The sequence below is a fragment of the Mastomys coucha genome, unplaced genomic scaffold (genome assembly GCF_008632895.1).
Source record: "Mastomys coucha isolate ucsf_1 unplaced genomic scaffold, UCSF_Mcou_1 pScaffold13, whole genome shotgun sequence".
Taxonomy (NCBI): domain Eukaryota; kingdom Metazoa; phylum Chordata; class Mammalia; order Rodentia; family Muridae; genus Mastomys; species Mastomys coucha.
The window spans coordinates 12,104,152-12,122,984 of NW_022196895.1; the positions used below are offsets into that span (position 1 = coordinate 12,104,152).

Sequence of the window (18,833 nt, forward strand, 5' to 3'; positions counted from 1 at the left end):
GTGCACCCTGAAAATTTAGTATAGAGCCTGGTACCTGGCACATTTCTTATTATTTAATATTGATGGATAAACAAATATTGTAAATTTACAGGTGAGTTGGGCATTCCTGAGAAATGTGTCTTGAAGAGACTGATCAGAAGTATACTTAGGTAGTCTAAAGATTTTAGGGTTATTTTCATAGAAATAATGACTGAAGGTGGAGTTGGGGGACACCTCGGATGGCCGGAGCTGTGTGACCATAGTGCAGTAATGAAGTCAGGTTTCAGACCCTGTGGGGGTGGCTTTGGAGGCTGAGGTGTATTTGGTGACGGAGGCAGCGGAGGAGGAGAGCAAGGAGGCAGAAGAGGCGTTGGTGGAGGTCGAGGTTGAGGCGGAAATGGTGTGGCTTCAGGGGACAAGAAAGTGGAGGAGGAAGAAGGTGAAGTGGAGGCTTCCAGTCCGGGGGCAACCAGGTCGAGGTGGTCGCCAGGGAGGTAAAAAAGGAAACAGAGAAGAATGGGATGGTGGAGCCGCATAGGCAGGCATGAAGGTGTCTTTGACGTTGCAAGAAGGATGCTTTTGTCACAAAGAATCTGGTCCCTGGAGAGTCTGTGTGTGGACAGAACAGAGTCTCTATTTCAGAGGGAGTGACAAGATTGAGTACCTAGCCTAGAGCCCCTTCTGTTCCAAGTTGTCAGCAGCAGTCCTGAGTGGCATAGACCAGATCCACATCAAGTCAGAGCTGCAGGCACCACTGTTCCCCACATCTCTGATATCTTCCTCAGGATTGGGATGGTCTGGTCTATGCAGTGACTTCTCCCATCCCTCTGCCATGACCTCACCTGCTTGGTCAAGAAGAGGACCAACATTTCTGTGATTGAAGATGCTTGGCACCCACATTAATAGCACATGCTTACTGCAATGGTGAATGTGATCTTGGCTAATGTGGCCCAACCTGATCAAACCCGATAGTGGCCCTGAATGCCCACATCTTCCTGCAGAATGGAGGATACTTTGTGATCTCCATTAAGGCCAACTGTATTGACTCCACAGACTCAGCAGAAGCTGTATTTGTGCCTGAATTGAAGAGGATGCATCAGGACAATGTGAAGCCCCAGGAGCAGTTGATGCTAGAGCTCTATGAATGAGACTACACTGTGGTTGTAGGTTTATACAGGATACCTCTCAAAGCAAAAGACTGAAACATAAAGTTGTCTGGATCGAAGAAATGTGTGTTGCTACCTTTGCATGTATTTTTTTTTCCTATTAAAAAACTCATCTGTCAAAAAAAAATAAATAAATAATGTTTGAAATTGTTGGACTGAGTTAAATATGCTGGGAAAAGAAGAATAGGACACCCTAGAACAATATCTTAGAGAATGGGGAAATAAGAGCCAATGAGAAACACACAAACATATCAGTGAAAGATTGTGTCTGTGTGTTTATGTATGTATATGTGTGTATGTCTCTGTGTGTGTGTATGTGTGTGTCTATGTCTCTGTGTGTATGTGTGTGTGTATGTGTGTATGTATGTATGTATGTGTGTGCATATATGTGTGTGTAGATTGTGTGTATGTGTGTATGTATGTGCCTGTGTGTGCATATGTGTGTGCATCTGTGTATGTGTGTGTATGTATGTGTGTGTATGTGTATGCATGTGTATGTATGCTTGTGTGTATATGTGTATGTGTATGTTCGTGTGTGTATGTGTGTGTGTTTGCATGTGTGCATGTGTGTGTTTGTGTTAAACAAAGATAGCTTTTGGATTCCTAGGCTACAGGTGATGTAGATACACTAAAGAACATAAAGCATGAAGAAATGTTCTGCAGACTTGCAATCATGAAGTCTTTTAGTGATATTTGAAGGATCTACTGCAGCTGAATAAGAAGGAAGATCATCAGAAACTAATAAAATGAACATTATTTTCATTTTATTGAGAAAGAAGAGGGTGGGGCAGAGGTGAGGCTGAGGATAGACACAGGTTATGGAGTTCAGAGGTTCTCAGTGAGCCACACACATGAGATACCCCTAGATACTGGTGACAGCCAGGGCTTTCTGGGAACCTTCTCCAAGGCTCCTAGCTCCAGAGGGTCTGGGATTCTGCAATTGTTTAAAGCTTTATGGGTAGTTAAATCATCGGCCAAGACTCTTTAGTGTATGCCCATCATTTTATTAATTTGTCTGGTGCAGTCATGAGGAAGATAAGGTAAGTTTTTTAGACTCTTTTATATGCCCCCCCAACCAAATATGTCAAAGCTACAATCCTAAATGTGACTTTGGAAATAAACCTAAATGACACTGTAAAGAGGGGAGGCTTAATGTTCAAGAGTTGGAGTTTTCTTAAGAAAAGGAAAAGACGTCAGAGTCTACCTGTCCCCCTTTCTCCTTCTGCACTAGTGTAGAAAAAGTCCATGTGAGAACCATGAGAAAGTGTCTGTCTACTGCATCAGGAGGAGAGCAGCTTCCCTGGATGCTGGATAGCTGTGCTAGGCCTTGATCTTGGACTTTTAGCATCCAGTGCCATGAGCAGCAAATGTCTGCCACATGAGCAACCTAGTCTGATACTGTGTGATGGTAATCTAAGCCTAAAACAGAAGGTTTGTTTCCAGGATCCCAAACTCCAGCCAAGTGAGAGCAACTGAGTGAACCAGAGACAGTGAGTGGGGCTGGGACCTTTGGCAGGTACAAATGAGGGACCTGGAATCTGGACCACAAGTGGCTGGGATTAGATAAGGCAGGTCAGTCTCTGAAAGAACAACATTCTAGCCTTCTGTATTTCTTCATCTGATGGAAATTGATTTTATAGGGTTCAGGTTTGTGTAATCCAGAAATAAAAGTCTTTGTACAAGAAAGTATAGATTTCCCATTTTTTTAAAAAAAACACATTTCCCATTTCTACGCCATCTGTATCAGTAGTTCTGCATCTAAGTCGTGGACTTCATATGTAAGTAATTCATTTATTGAAACCTTCAAGACTGTAAGCCTTGAGAAATCACTCTTCTCTATGATTGGCTATCTTCTTCTACTGCCACAGTGACAGCAGCTGCCTGAAAACGTTCTATATGTTGATGCTTTCTCAAGCTCATTAGGACATTCTTTTAATTAGTTTAAAAAATATTTTGCAGGGAACCTTGATTGGAAATATGGTTATATTAAAATAGTTCATATATCTTTCCTACTTTTAGGGATCTGAGATAACATTTAATGTTTAACCCTTTTTGTTTTAGTTACGCTGCCTACTGAATATAGTAATGTTAGAAGAGAAATATAGAGATAATATACATTATAATATATATGAGATTATCTATCTGTCTATCTGTCTGTCTGTCTATCTATAGAGAGGAGTTAGTTCTTATTTAATATTGAAAACATAGATTTTCAAGCAAAAAGAATTTGTCTAGTTGTTTTGTGGTTGACAGTTATAGATGCCTGTGAGGTTGTCTTCATCATCAGCAGAGAAGGCATATATCTTAGTTAGTGTTTCATTACTGTGAAGAGACACCATGACCAACACAACTCTTATAAAGAAAAACATTTAGTTGAGGCTGTCTTACAGTTTCAGAGGTTCAGTCCATTATCATCCCAGTGGGAAGCATGGCACTGTGCAAGTAGATATGGTGCTGGAGGGGGCTGAGAGTTCTACATCTCGATTTGAAGGCAACTGAGGGAGACTGTCTTCTGCAGGCAGCAAGGGGGAGGATCTCTTCTGCACTCGGCAGAGTTTGAGTATAGGACCTCAAAACCCATCCCCACAGTGGTGCATTTTCTCCAATAAAGCTACACCTTCTAATAGTGCCACTTCCCATGGGCTAATCGTATTCAAACCACCATAGCATAGTAGGAAGGGGAAGAGGTCAAAGAGAAGGAGGAAGAAATGAGGGAAGAGGAGGTAGAAGGGGAGAAAGAACAAAAACAGGAGAAGCAAGAAGCAGAGGGAGGGTGAGGAGGAGGGAGAGGAGGAGGAAGAGGGAGAGGAGAGGAGGAACATGGGGTGACTCAGTCCAGAATGAGATAAGCTCTCATTTGGTTAGGATATGATAATAAGACCACGTGTTTAAACAGCAGCTGTGAAGAGACTGGGGTCTTAGCCCACCTGGCTTGCTTGTGCATGGAGTAGTTCCTCATTCAGAAGTCCCTGGCGTTGGTTGCCATGCAGGTGGGGTCTCCTGTGGAGCTGATTGTTCATGCACTGTGAAACTCTCTTTCAATTACTGAAATCAAATTTTCCCCCATGCCTCAAAGCAGAGACCATTCTGAAGCCTTTGAAAGCAATTTCTCGTTTGATTTCTTTGCAAACTGACACATCACTGTTTACTCTCTGATGGAAAAGCCGCTTTTATAGTGTGTTACCAAGGGGGACGTTTCTTCCCTGTCCCTCTGACTCTTTTAAGTTGGATTCTGTGACCCTCTTCATGCTTTGAGACCCTCTGTGAGAACCCCCGAATCACTCCCTGAATATGAAGTGTGTGATAGAGTGAAAATAATAGGATATAATAGCAATAATCATTACTATTTAATTTTTTAACAGAAATTTATTCTTAGCTCATGCTAGCCTAGAACTTACTATGTAGTCTAGGCTAGACTTAAACTGAGAGCGATCTTCCTACCTCAGACTCCTAAGTTCTAGAATCACAGGTACAAGGTTACATTCATTCAATCATTCTCGCCCCTCCCCCCCACCCTTTTGCAGAGGAGGGAATCAAACCCAGGGCTTTGTGAATGCCAGACAAGCACTCTACCACTAAGCTCAGTCCCATCCTTTAACTGGGAGACACTCTGCCCCTGACCCCTCCAACGCTCACCTTGAACTCTTGCTGTATTAATTACTTTGTTAGTCTGCTTGATTGGAAGCTTCGAAGAACTAGGCACATTGCTTTGAAAGAGTATTTATTTATTTTATTAATTTATGTATATAAGTTACCTACTCAAAATCTTATTTCCCAATTTAAATTATTTTTAAATAAATGCTACTCCTCTTATAATCTCTCATCTATAAGAAAAAAGGAGTCTTTTCTTCTAGTGATGAACACTAAATTCTCTTAATTTATCAGAAAAAAGCCCTTATGCTTATAATTATCAGCTCACTGTGAGGTGTGTGTGTGTGTGTGTGTGTGTGTGTGTGTGTGTGTGTGGTGTATTTGTAATGAAAGGGAGACCTATTTTGCTCTATAGCTAGTTTCCAAACAAAAATTACAAAAGATGACAATTTTACAACTTTTTAAATTTATAAATTTTTACCATTTAAAGAATAGTTAGTGCTCTTAACCTCTGAGCCATCTCTCCAACCCCAATTTTTGCCATTTAAAAATCTATTTAGTAATCTTTAACTTCAGTCTCACATTAATACCAAGACAAATCTATTTCTTGGAACCTCAAAAAACCATGTAACATCGCAAGGGCCATGGTTCAGTAGAAAACTGTGTATGTAGCACTCTAGATCAATTTCCAGCCACTGCCATATAGACAGACAGATGAAAATATATGATAGATGCTTAGAGGTATGCCTTTTGTCTACCCATAGAGGGGAATGGAGAATCGTTGGGGATGGATGGCTCTGGGGAGCCTGTCTTGGGGATGTTTTTCCTGGCCCGAAGAGTGAGTTCAGCGTGGCTGGTATAGATCTTTGTCCCTGTTCCTGTGAAAGCCAGAAGGCATGCTGTCAGACAAGCAGCTCCCAGAGTAGGTGACCTGGCTCTCTGGGATATTGCAGGGCATTTGCACAGTCATGCAGGAAGTTTGTTTCAGTCTTAAACTGTGTGGCCAGCATTGGGCCTGAGTTCTCAGAGTATATAGGTATAAGCGGTAGTTATCAGCCAAAGGTTAGCAGTTGGTTCATATTTTGACCTGGGCTTTAATTTGTCTTTAACATAACTTTTAAAGAAAACTGTTAAGACCTGTATAGCTAAGTAGTTAGGGTCACAGGCTCATGGAGCCATAAGACTGCATAGCTATGATGCAGAGTTGTAGAGTTGATAAAATCCAAGCATCACTGGTCAATATCCTTACTTCAGATGAAATGACATCCCAGAAGAATGGGGAGATTGCTCCATCTGCACCATGCTTGTCACAAAAACTGGGGACCTGAGTATGAATACCCAGCACCCAGATAAAAAAAACTCAGTGTTACAATTCCTGTAACCCAGGAATTGGGGACGCTGAGTGACCGAGAAAGGAGAATCCTTGGGACTTGCTGGAAAGTCACTCTAGCCGAATCAGTAAGCACCAGGTTCAGTCAAAGAGCCTGTTTCAAAAGAGTAGAAATCTATGAAAGAAGATGTACTATGTAACCTCTGGCCTTTACAGATACCTGTATACACACAAATGAATGCACACACATGAGCAGATACACATGGAGGTTTATTGTTAAATATAGGTTTGTGCCTTTAACTTGGGTTCATTAGAGGACTTAAGTCCATCCTGTTTTGTGATTTGGGGGTTGTACATGATTTCCTACATCAAAGCACTCTGGAGCATTTAACAAAGAACAGCTCACGCCTTCTTAGTTTTCACTCGCTCTTCCGCATGCTTCAGGTTTCTTTCAGCCTTACTTCTGGAATTTCTTAGCTACTGCTATGGCATGAGTTTGCCCTGTTGTTCCTTCAACTTGCTATGCAGTTAGTCATGAGACAAGCTTTTCTATAAGCTACCATTATTCCATAAATGTTCACTGAGCTTAATCTGTGGGACAAAAGCCAGCTATGACTATCCCTGCAGATCAGTGCATGTGAGGCATAGGGGATGTGCTGTCCTTTCCGTCATTGCTCTATGGTGAGTTCATGGAAGAAAACGGCCCATTAAAAACCATGTATAAGGGAAATATAATGGAGTTGATTGTAACTAAGGTTGGAATCTAGTGTTGTAGTAATCCGAGCCCTTGGTGGCTAATTTCTGACTTATCCTATTGAGAAAGACAGAAAAGAAGGTAGCTTCATTTTATATGGATAGAGCATGGGACATACATTCTCTATGAAACAAAAGCAACAGTCGGGTAAACATTTGGAGAGGAGAGGCCAGGATGGCCAAATTGGAGATGCTAGGGCAATGTCCACATCATCCTCACCACATCCAAGTAGCCATCCCTCAGGGCAGGCTACTCTAAAGCCTGTGTTAGTCCATCCACAGGGCTAAGAAGAAGGGCTTCAGCACATCATGAAGGGAAATCGCATTTGGAGAGAGGATGTAACCAAAGGAGGATTTTGAGGTTTATTGGTCAGCATTCCAAATTTGGAAAGAAAAAAGTTGCTCTTTTGTTTAATGTTCAAGTTGAGATTTTTCCCTGCAGGAGACAGTCCTGGGCTGACTAGACTTGAATGTCATTGGAAAAGGAAGAACTCAAAGCAGTCACCAACAATACCAGAGTGCCAGGTTTCCTGGAAACATCACCCAAACCCAAAAATTTCTCAGAATTTTCGGAGGCGCCAAAGGACGGTTTGCATTTCAATGGGCAAGTTCTGAAAGGCCTGGAAAGTTCTCAGCTTTGCTTTCTCACTGGAAGGCAAGACCCATTGCTGTGAAGAAGAGACAGTACCCTTGGAGCAGCTTCATGAAAAGCCAAGAAAAGGGACCTCTGGGACATTTAAATTGTCTAATCCTTGGCCACAGAGCCAAGACGAAGGGGATCAGGCCATGACAGTGAGTAGAAAGCAAAGTCCTGTTAGCGTTACAACAAAGGCAGCCAGTATGGGAGCCACCTTGCCTCTTTGCCTGTTTTGAAAGAAAGATGGAGCTTTCTAGGTTCAGAGAAATATACTTGCAATGCTGCAATAGAACAACGATTCCCAGACCCATAGACATATATTCACCTTGAACATTTAAATCTTTTTATATGTCACAAATATCCCATGAGTTGCATGGCATGGAGAACACCGTGCTTGAGAACATCATCTTGGAGAACCATGTTTAACACTATTCCTAGTTAAGGCTTGGGAATACTGTAGGTAGATGTATAGTTAAGAGTCAAAAATAGAAAAAAATTAGAATTACTAGACAAATATTTGGTCCATTAAACCTTAAACTTTAGGTCTGAATTGAGGAGCACTGAAGAAATAACTTCTACATTATAGGATGTCCATTTGTTCTTTAAATGGATTGATTCCTAAATGACATGTCAGAGCCGACACACACATTTTACACAGAAGTCTGAATATCTCCATTTCCTTCCTGAGTTGTTCAACTCACTCAGTGCCCATGTTACCACCACCACAGAGGCTTGCCTAGGCCCGAGAAAGAACTGAGAGGCAATCCCTTCATCTTGGTATTTCCCCAGGAAAAACCCCAAAAGAATCTGGTGGGAAAAATGACTCCCTTGTAAATAGATATAGGTTAGCCCTGACTGGAGCTAGCCTGTCAGCCAGTCTAGAGCTTTCGCTGATTCACCGTAACCCGTCCTGTTTCCCCCTTACAGTTCCTTCTGTATAAACCGACAAGGAAACTGTCTGTGGACACCGCTTTGCCCATGTCATGTTCTTACTCACAATCTCTCAGTATGGGTGGATCCATGGCTCACTGGTTAGAAGCACTTGCTCTTGCAGAGGACCTGGGTTTGTTTCCCAGCAGTCTCATGGTGTGGTTCACAACCATCTGTAACAGTTCTATGGAGGAGTTCTGATGTCCTCTTATTTCTTCCCAGGGCACTAAGCATACATGTGGTACATACACAAACAGATATGCAGGCAAAACACTCACACACATAAGATTAAATAGAATACTTCTTTAAAAAAGAAGAAGCACTGAGCACATCTCTATGGACCACTGAAAACAGCAGCACTCCTAAGCCAGGGTAAGTTCCCCAACCAGTCCCTTTAATTGGCTGTTCTTCTCTCCTAGATCCACTCGCATTCCTGCCAATATGCAAGAGTTGCTGCTGCAGCAGCCACTCTACGCTTTTTCTGAAATACGCCATTTCCTATATTGCATTGCTCTCTCTTGTTTTTAAAGATTTTTTTCCTTGTCCTTAGTAGGAACTCAATTCAGGCTTCAAAATGCAGCTTGAATGGCATTTATTTCCTTAACACATTACCCTTAAAGTTCTCCATGCATGGAAGTCGTTCTCAGTCTTTTAAATTGATTTAAAATTAATTTAAAACTTTCTTTCATGTTATTGTATGACATTTATCACAGCTGGAGCATTTGGAGTTTGTAGTCTTCTTTCCACATTGTAAGTCTTCAGCAGAGGATATTTTTTTTTATATGCCCATCTCCTGTACGGTCTGTGTATAAAGGATGGGCTAAATTATCTTTTTGAAATTAAACATACTAGAAAATGTAAAAATCAGAATAATAATTTATGTTATGCTAGGTAGAGTATAATATCTATTTCCTCTAAGACTGTGTTATAAAATTACTTGAAAATATATTACTCACTTTTGGAAAGATCATGATAAAATCACTGTTAGTTTATATTTTTAGGTGATATTAGGGTTCAAAATATTCAGATGAAAGATAAAAAGCAGTGTTAACACTCGTAGGATGATTTTAATGTAGTTTGACAGGATAGTTTTCTTGTATGTTCTCTGTCAAGCCTCCTTGTGTCATGGGCTAGGTTTATGTATAGTTCAAGGAGGATGGTTACCTCTCACCAGTGTGTGGTAGTGAGAGAAAGGTGCAGGTTCTAATTGTGGCAGTGACAGAAAGGTGCAGGTTCTAATGCGCTGTTGATGTCTTCTTTACTCAATATCTGTTATGCTACTCCATTTCTCATTGCTGTGACAAAGTACCCGAGGAAATGAATGTGTAAGGAGAAAAGGTTTACTATGGCTAACTGTTTTAGAAATTCTAGCTCATGTTTACTTTGCCCATCTTTTGTGCCTGTGCCAAGGTAGTCCCCTGTGGCTAGGAGAGTATGACAGAACACACCTGCTCACCTTGACAGGGAGATGGGGAGAGAGCGCTAGCCCAGTAACTCCCTTTTCAAGGCATATCCCTCCTATGGGGTCCAACTCCTTACAGGCTCCATTCTCATCCAATCTCTTCAGGCTGGGACCAAGCCATCAGATGGACCTATGAGGGAGTGCTTAAGATGACAACTGAAATGCTTGTCTTTTCCCTTAACTGCCAACCCTTAACTACCCCAGGGTCCCTTCAAACACAAAAGCTGTTGCTATGCACAGGCCACTTAAGCTGCTTCCTTAGTAGCTTAGGCAGCAGCCTTGATACTCCTAAATCAGATCTGGAGATAGGCTACACTGGCTAATGGAGAACTTTAAGGGTGGGCTCCCTGAACCTGTCTTCTTAACCTGATTAGACTTTAAATAACTAGTAACCATTAACATGACAAGGGAGCCACTCTGATAGCTCATCACAGTCCATGGTAAATGTATATTTTCCTCTATAACCAAGTGCCTAGAGAACACACAGTTTTATGTGGCCAAGTCTTTGCCTCCACTTTAGAAGAAATGCAGATTATGGTGAAATATGCAGGAAAACCCCTACAAGAGTGATGATTCAATGCTTTGGATTCCCAGCTTAGGAACCAAAGGGAACCAGGAGTCTCCACTACCAGGAGTGCCAGTTCTCCATTACAAACCAAACTAGACAAGATCAGACCAGTCCAGACCAACCCAAGCAAACCAAACAGACAAAGCAGGTGACAAGTCTTTCACAGAGTTTAGTCACAGGGCTAAGATTTCAGGAAACTATACCCAAAGCCTAATTCTATGAGTGAGTTACATAACGAATAATTTATGTTCAATGAGGACTTTAGTTGGGAACTAGAGGCACACAGAAGTTGTGGTGGAGAAATACAGGCATATTATTAGCATGAAGCTGAGGATCGTAACCATGTTACCTTGCATTGTGCTGAGACCCTGCTAGTAAATGCAGCTCCTTTTCACCCCATGTGAGCAGTTTGTTTTCCATCTATCTCTAGATATGTAAGGAATGTTACTGAGCGTGGATCCAAGACTGTGAGATCAGTGCTGGTGAGATAGCTCATTGGGTAATTGTGCTTGTGGCTTAAGCCTGACAGTCTGAATTCAACCCCAGGAACCCCGAGGAAGGTGGAAAGAATAGAACAACTGCACACAGCTGTCCTTTGACTTCCTCATGTGAACAGTGCCACACACCAAATAGCGCACAAATACACACTCAACAACAATAACTAGAATTTAACAAGAGTTCAGACCACAATAGGACCATAAAGTTTGATTATGCTGAAAAGGCTCAGGAGTGGAGCTCTAGTGGAAACTTTTAATACTGGAGTGACTCCCATGGGACAGTGTTCCATCAGGTGGTCATCCCCTGGAGTCGGGGTAAAAAGAATGTTGTCTGTTGCAGCAAGGGTCAGAGTAGGAGTGGGACACTTTGTGCTTTCTCCTCTTAGCACATTTTCATGCAGCAGAGGTTGAACCGGATCTGCCTTGGTGAGCAGATAAAGTTCCAGATAATCCCGGGTATAACCCCATGTATAATCCTATGTGTAATCCTATGTATAATATAACTTTATGTATAATTCCAGTATACAATCCCCATGTATAACCAAGTATAACCTCCATGTATAATCCCATGTTTAACCCTATGTATAAGCCTTGTGTATAACCCCCATGTGTAACCACTATATATAATGCCTGTGTATAATCCTCATGTTTGCCACTTTAGTCACAGTGTTTAAGTTCACTAAGGGGCCAGCCAGAATAGCAGCTCCAGTCCTCCAGATATGTCCCCTCACTTTCTGTAGTCTCTGGACTCTGACTTTCACAAACCTACATTACAGATTTTGGTGTCTAGAGAACAGCACAGGTATCAGTCTCTCCTGGGGTCATAGTTCACCTTACCAGATTGTGATTTGTTCTTATTTGTGGAATTCTGTGTACAGCTTTCCTTTTCAGCTGCGCATCTCATCTAGCAGCAGACATCTGAGTACAACTGTTCACAATCTTCTTAAAAGACCCACCCAATTGTATAAAATCAAATTCCTTAAAAGGTCCTCTCACTGGCATATGTTCAAAGCATACAGTGACTTACTGAGGCTTTTTAGTGTCTCCTAGGTAAACATTTCTCCAGGAGAAACCATGAGATCCAACCTAATAAAGCCCAAGTCTCCAGGCAGAGTAAACACATACTTTGTTACTTGCACACTATAAGTAATGGAAAGAGGAAGCCTGGAGCCTTGCTTTGCAGTTATTGCAGACATAACACTGCCATTCAGTGTGTTACTTCATCTTGAAGGACAATGCTCCAACCTGTAACCTGGACTAGTTAATACCAGAATCTTGACCATATTGTTATAGTGTTTACATTGTTAGCTGCTTTTAAGTCAAGCAATGCCTGGTCCCTTCAGTGGTTCTACATACATTCTGAAAATTTTCACTGTACAGTTAGTCCTTTGGTGAAGGCAGTGTTGGATGTGAGGCATGTTGGTAAATCAAGCTTCACATATGAAAGGATGTTGGAAAAGAAGATTGGGCAAAGGGAAAACTATATGTGAAGTAGATACAAATTTGTAATAGGGCCAAGTGATGATCCATCTAGGCTTAGGTCAACTGTAATCAAATGATATTAAATTGATATCTGGTCCTTGTTACAAGCAGGCAGGGCATTCAGTAGTAGGCATAGCTAGATCTGTGTGGTACTCAGCTTTATTTCACCATAACAAAATACCCATAGCAATGAACTCATTAAGAACAAAATTTCATGTTGGTCATGTTCTTGGAGGGTCCAGCCTAAGATCAAAAAGTCCCAATTATTTGGGTTTCTGGTGTGTAGGGGTGTATCATGACAGGAAAAGTGGATTGCTTCATAAACTGAATAAGAAAGGATGACTGAGAAGCTGGGGTCTCACAACCACCCCAACAAGTAAGCTTCCAGTAATCCAAGAACCTTCCACCAACCTCTCTTCCCTATCTCATTAGTGCTATCCTGGGGAAACAACTCTTAACCCAGACCTCTAGGGCACTCTTGTACACCCACGACAATCTGTTCTGGTAGGAGAGATGTAGCCTGTTCCACACCTACTATCTTAATAGGTTCATTGCCACAGCATTGGTGAGGCATAGCCGAGTGGCTCCTATGCCTGTGTGGTTGTTGAGAGAGTCTTAGGGAGAAGATACTCTTAAGAAATAAAGAGATGTACAATGTAAGCCCATTGTCATATGTTTATTCACATACCTTCCCCACATACTTTCTTTATATTCATTGTCCATGCTCAGTATTAAATGCTTTTTTATTTTTATTTTTTTGGAAGACCAAACCATTGGTTGTTGCCTGGGACCTTCACATATGCACCTCCCAGACCCCCTTACCCTTTATGAAGTAGATGGTGGGATATATGTCCTGCTTTGGTGTCTGCTATAAAGTTCTTATGCCACTTTCCTTTAGAGCACTTCCTGTAAGGCTAGAGGTGGTGTATGCTTGCCTACAGCCCACATATCACACCAACTCAACTGTGAACTAAGCCTAGGTAATTTTCTACTTCCTTGATTGTTCACAGGGAAACACCCTTCAAACCAGATGTTCAAGTTGATGGTGAGGCATTCATGCAATAGAGGCAGGTGATATGGGAATACGGGTCACTTATCAGTCACCTATTTATGTGATATAAAATCCCTGGGACATCTAGATCAGATTATAAATATGATATTCTTGTTTTTCATGTGCACACTGACCTTATGATTCTGTTGTACCACTCTATCCTCATAGGAAGCTCTGATGACAGAGGTACTTGATATCCCACAATTGGATGCATTTTAAAAGCTATTATATTTATTACTTTTCTGTTTGTTCTGACACAATATACCTAATAAAAGCATCTTGAAGATAGGAGCATTTATTTTGGCTCACACTTTGAGGGTATAGTTCACCACAGTAGGGGAGTCATGGCTGCAGGGTTGTGAAGCAGTTAGCCACATTGCATTTGAAGGCAGAAAGAAGATTGGAATGATTGCTCGTGCTCAGCTTGCTTTCTCCTTCTTATTTAGTTCAGGACTCGGGCTTAGGTGAGGTGCCACTCACATTAGGGAGGGCCTTACAAATTCGATCCAGTCCCAAAACTGTCACAGAGATACACAAACAGAGGGTTGTTTCCGAAGTGATTGTAGATCTTGTCAATTTGACAATCAGTCGTAACCACTGCAGACTCTAAAAACTATGCTTTTTAAGATCAAGAGTGGTCCTGTACTGCTGAAGACAAGCCCTTCTTCCCCTTTTGTAGCGGTATATGCTTCAGTTTTCTTACTGGGACTTTCCAGAAACCCTAGGGCAGAGATATAGCTCATTCATCACACAAGTCGGGTGTTCAAGTTTCGGTCTGTGCTCATCCAAAGGCCAGTATTTTCAAGGCTTTGTCACCAGCCAGAATGTGGATAGGCAGATGGTGAAACCATTTAACAGGTGGAGATTAGTGTGAAGAAGTTAGCTCATTGGAAGTTTAGACTCGTGATATTAGAAGAGATACTGTGATCTTGTAGGCCCCGCCTCTCTTTTGTTTCCCAGCAGTCATGAGGAGGCAAGTTCATCCTACCATGTGTCTCCATTTCTTACTGCTTTGGCACAGATGCAAAAGGATCTGTGGGGTGTCTCAAAACCATGAGTCAAATAAACCATTCCTTTTGCCAAGTTGATTATCTTAGGGACAGTCTCTCAAAACCATGAGTCAAACAAACCATTCCTTTTGTCAAGTTGATTATCTTAGGGATAGTCCTAGTGTGATAGAAAGCTGACTACTAAGCTTGAAGTCCAAGCTTATTTGGTAGCTTGAACTCAACAAAGAGCCTTGTGAGTTAACATGAATTAAAACATATTTGTTCCCTAAAAAAAAAATATCTAGACAGGCTCTCCAAGATTTACATTGCTTTCTTCTTTGGCAGAGATAAGAGGCACAAGAACCTCTTATCATTTACTAGGAAAGAATGCTTTAGGCCTCCTATGTTATATGTGTGTCCAAAAACCTTCCCTGATGAGGCAACTACTAAATGTCCATATCATTAATCTCTTATTATCTTCCCCAGATATCTGGTGAACTTGGCATTTCCTGTGACACAAGGCAAATTAACCCATTGTTATCAATATGGTCAGCCAGTATGATGACCTTCTTAATGTCAAGAAAACCAAGATCCCTATGGACCATTGTTGTGGGAAATATTAAAAAATGAACCCACCAGCTCTCCTCCAGGCCAGACTACACTCCTGAGCTCCTGCCGCCACCATCAACTCTCTCCAGCTAACCCCCACAGCATCTAGCTCACTTGTCCTCATTCCTAAGCTCCTACCGCCACCATCAACTCTCTCCAGCTAACCCCCACAGCATCTAGCTCACTTGTCCTCACTCCTGAGCTCCTGCCGCCACCATCAACTCTTTCCAGCTAACCCCCACAGCATCCAGCTCACTTATCCTGGGAGCTGCTAGTTCTTCTTCAGCCATAGATCACATATTCCAATAACTAAATGGAACCGCCAACCTCAAGGCTACATATCACAATACCCAGTAACCCAGGAAAATCAAGACTCTTAAAGCTTAATTAACCAATCAGATTTATGTATCAACAATATTATAATTTACAAGATGCCAACACAACAACTTCACAGTCAATTGACAAGGATAAAAGCTTTATCCCAATTAATCTAACCTTATGATACCACAACTACTTGTGGCTGGTAAACGCCATGCAGGTTCACGTCCACCACCATCTTCCTTCTCCTCTCCTCTCCCTCTGTCCCCTGAGACGCTCTCTGTCTCTGCAACAATTAGTTCCACCCCATTTTCCCGGTCCAATCATAGGCCTCCTCTGCACTAATGTAATTGGACAGGGAAAATCTTGCAACATATTGCCCTTTCTTTTTAATGAAATAAAAAAAATTCTCTCAAAATATAATTTGAGCACAACCATTACCATTTTGTAATTTGTATGGTATAAGATAGACCTAACACCCAGTCCAACATTTTTGCCAATAAAATTGAACACTGTCATCTATCCTAACTTAAGACTATGGTTCTGCACCTGGCTATGTCCTGGCTTTAGATAGAATGCCATCCTCTCAAATCTGTTCTCTCAAAGTAAATAGCCTGGGCTGGCTATGAGACTAGAAGTCTTCAACCCCGTCAGAAATCCAAGAACAACAGAAAATATATAGGAAGCCTAACACAGCTTCCAAAATTTAGCCAATTTGTAGAGACCTCTGATCACCTGGAAACTCCCTTACTTCAAAATGTTGGAGCATCAGTCTTCAACCTTCTGGCCAGGATCATCTGACAGACCTTAGAGAAACAGGATATTAAGGACTGGCCTATTCTCTCTTGGCAGGACCAAACTGTCCTAACCCTTAATTGTGTCCTTTCTTTGGACAGTATCATGTCTGTAGATGAAATGAGTCAATTCTTGTCTAATGGCTGTCTCAGTACAACTGGAGTGAGTCATAGATGCTCGATTTCTTCTTTGAATCCAAGACAGGAAAAGCTGTCAGGAAGAGACTAGTCTCAACAATAAGTCAATAAATAACATTAAATGTCACATTTTGTGGATCTCTGATATTTTTGAAAACCAACTCTCTATGTAAAGTAATCTGGACTGTTGTCAGTTAACTACTCTCAGTTATTTCTAATTAAAGTGTCTGAAATCACCTTAAGAGTGAACTCAGAGCCATGAATTTGCTATTTGGCCATAAACTCACAGGCTTAAACATCTCAAGTCAGATTAAAATAACAGTTATAGAAGGACTGGGTCTAATGCTTGTACTTACAATATTTTGTATCAATAGAAGAAATTTATACCAATGAAATCCTTGATTTTGCATCAAATAAATTATGTACCAATCAAGAAATTATAATTTCAGCTTAGTAACAATTAAAGAGATTTCTACCAAATGAGATTATGGCTATGTAGTCAAATCTAGTAATTCCTCCCTGTTCACAACAAAAGGCAACAGAGTTTACTCTGTACAGTAGCAAGAGAGTAAATATTCTGTTCTCTGTGTGAACGTGATTTGCGTATGGTCTTTCCTATAGAAGGAGAAATCCTATAAGCCAGATGTCATAGATTGCATGTAATTGTTGTGCATGGTCACCTTGTCTGAGCAGATGATATTTGGCAGACCACAATAACCATTGACTAAGGTGCAATGGGGAGCATAACGCTGGGATCAAATGAGGCCTTTTAGGAGGAACCTAAAATGTCTGCACATGGCATTGTTTATGACTTAGCATCTGGGACAAGATGAGAACCAGTTTCAAGGCATTCCACATGTGCTTCAGTATCATAATGGCCCTGATGTCACATCTAAGGAGACCAATGTGAAGCCCTGGCCTTTTCTAAGTCCATTTATCTTAGTTATAAACTCAAATATAGAGGAGATAAGAGAGGGCCTACAAACTCTTTGAACTCACTGAGAAACAGATATAGGCATGGGTTTTCATGTATCACATGAGTCTCTGCTAATGTATTTAAATATCATCAGTAGGATCCTGATGGCACATTGGGTGTATTAATGTCAGTTCACAGCCTCTACCTTACAGAAAAATCTGTGTATTTTCGCATTGTGTGGCCTCACTAACTATGACAGCAAACCTCTTGGGTGAAATATGTGGTACTTACTATTAGTATTGCTAGGGAAAGTCTTACTCAAGGAGATACGACATTCTCTTCAAGGAAGATAAAAAGATGTTGGTTTGTATATAAACCAACATCAGTCAGGGACATTGTTGCATGAACAGCTGTTACTCTCCTGCCTAGGCCGATGAGGTCACCATCTGCTTTCTGACTCTTAAGGTTTTGAAACACACAGATTGAACAATCCTGTGGTCAGCTGTCAGTTATCTCACTCCTAGGTAAAAATGATTTCTTAGCTGCTGCTATATATCCCCAAAGGTACACTCCTGCCTTCTGGCCTATTATGGTAATCATGTTCTAGAAAGCCAAGTGCACACCTGGTTTGTACTACTCTGGAAGTGGTTCTATGAGCACAAAGACTGTGAGAAAGCAGTGCTCTTGGCTTGTCCTGGGAACCAGAGCATGGGGGCAGATTCTTAGATTTTGCATTCTAAGTCCATTCTAATGTCTTTATATTTTGAGGCCTTCTGTAGGTCACCATCATATGCAAGTTTTAAGAGAAAATATCAGTCATGAGGACTAGCTTTAATAATCCTTGCTGGAACTTAACTCTTGAGCATGTGTAGGTCTCATCATGGAAATGAATTGTGTACTATAGTATTCTGCACTTTACAGTTTTTTTTATTTTGTCTAACTCCTTTTAAACTTCTTTTCATATATGCTCATTTGATTCTTGCAGATACATACTAGCAAAGCCTACAGTTCTTGAGGTGAGCAGGCTATCTCATCACAAAAGGAGTGTCTTCCCTTGGTCTATGCTGATACTTGTATTCTAATTGAAGGATCTTTTTACCATGTGATGTGGTGTGGTGTGGTGTGGTGTGGTGTGGTGTGGTGTGTGTACTTGTACATGCCACTGGGGGGTACCCATGCGTCATAGCATGTGTCTATAGCCCAGAGGACAAACTTCACTATTACTCTTTGCCTTCAGCTTGCTTGAGGTAGTGTTTTAGTTGCTTTCCCACTGTGCATGCCAGAGTAGCTGGCTCACAAGCTTCCAAGGATTATACTGTCTCTGTTCCACATGCTTTGGGAGTGCCAGATTACAGATGCTGTACATCTGGTCTTTCTATGGGCTCTCAGGATTTGAACTCAGGTCCTCATACTTGGATAGCAAGTGCTTTTATCTAATGAGCCACATCTCCAGCCCAAACTAGAGAATCTCAAGGATAACAAGCATCTTATAAAATTACCTCCTTCTGTTGTTGGGTAGTTTCCATGGAAGGTAAAGCTGGTTTTTGGAAATAGCTTCTTTTGCTAGGGTTGATACTTAAGATTCACAGATTCTTTGAACTAAAGGATCCACATTCTAGGTTT

At 41.3% G+C, this 18,833-nt stretch overlaps 1 pseudogene; it reads left to right on the forward strand.

Annotated features, from left to right (window-relative positions):
* The first annotated feature begins 249 nt into the window (after nucleotides 1–249).
* Nucleotides 250–1,181, forward strand: LOC116086869 (annotated as a pseudogene).
* The last annotated feature ends 17,652 nt before the right edge of the window (nucleotides 1,182–18,833 follow it).